Source organism: Trachymyrmex cornetzi, unplaced genomic scaffold (assembly GCF_001594075.2).
Source record: "Trachymyrmex cornetzi isolate Tcor2-1 unplaced genomic scaffold, Tcor1.1 scaffold76, whole genome shotgun sequence".
Classification (NCBI taxonomy): domain Eukaryota; kingdom Metazoa; phylum Arthropoda; class Insecta; order Hymenoptera; family Formicidae; genus Trachymyrmex; species Trachymyrmex cornetzi.
In genome coordinates, this window is record NW_017300092.1 from 23,597 (window position 1) to 24,608 (window position 1,012).

Here is a 1,012-nt window from a genome sequence, read left to right on the forward strand (position 1 = left end):
AAAAAATTATAATGAATTATATAAAATAATACTTATCTCCTCGTCGTCTTCCTGCTTCTCAGCCTCCTCGTCGTCTTCCTGCTTCTCAGCCTCCTCCTGGTCCTCCTCCTCCTCCTACTCGTCCTCCTCCTCCTCCTCCTCCTCCTCCTCCTCCTCCTCTTAGTGTCGATTACTCCTCAGCCTCTTCCTCCTCCTCCTCAGCCTCCACGAGGACGCGGATCAGCTCCTCCTCGTCATGCAGCTGGAGGAGCTCCATCATGAATGCTGCACATTCTTCGCCGCTTACGTTATTAACGTAGAAGGGGAAGCCGTTAATGTACGCGACTTCCTCCTCCTCTTCCTCCTCCTCCCAATCATCAATTAAGATTGGAACCTCGTCCTCATCCTCCTCCTCGCTTAAGATGACGTCCTCTTCCATGCGGACGACGTCCTCCTCCATGTGGACATCCTCTTCGACGAGGATGTCCTCCTCCGCCTCAATCAATTTAATTTTTTTTGTGGAGGCTCATTGTCTTCCATGACTTTTATTGTTTTTAATCACACACACAAGAGAAGCGTCCTTTGCCATAGCAATCCCCTACCTAGAGTACGTTTTACTTTTGCGCTGCACAAGAAACACTTATGGAAGGAATGAAACAGTTAAGATCCTAAATAAATAAATAAATGTTTGCAGTCTATAGAATTTTAGACACTACAAAAAATGCATAAATAACAAGGGCGTCTGTTAGGAAAGAAAGTATGCGACGATAGAATGCAAGTACGACACCCTTTTTTCCATTGTCTGTTTATGACTCAATTTTCACAATACGTTGCGTTTTTTCTTATTCTTCTTACTAGCGTAAAGGATGGGTAGTAAAAGGAAGTACATATATATATAGTGATGCGAACGAATTTATTTTTATTCACATTTTATTACACCGATTTTTCTCATTTTATATATTCTTTTGTGATAGCAGCGTTCGAACACGATCGGTGGCTCGGACGTCGCTAGTAGCGGTTTCTGGAAAAAAGA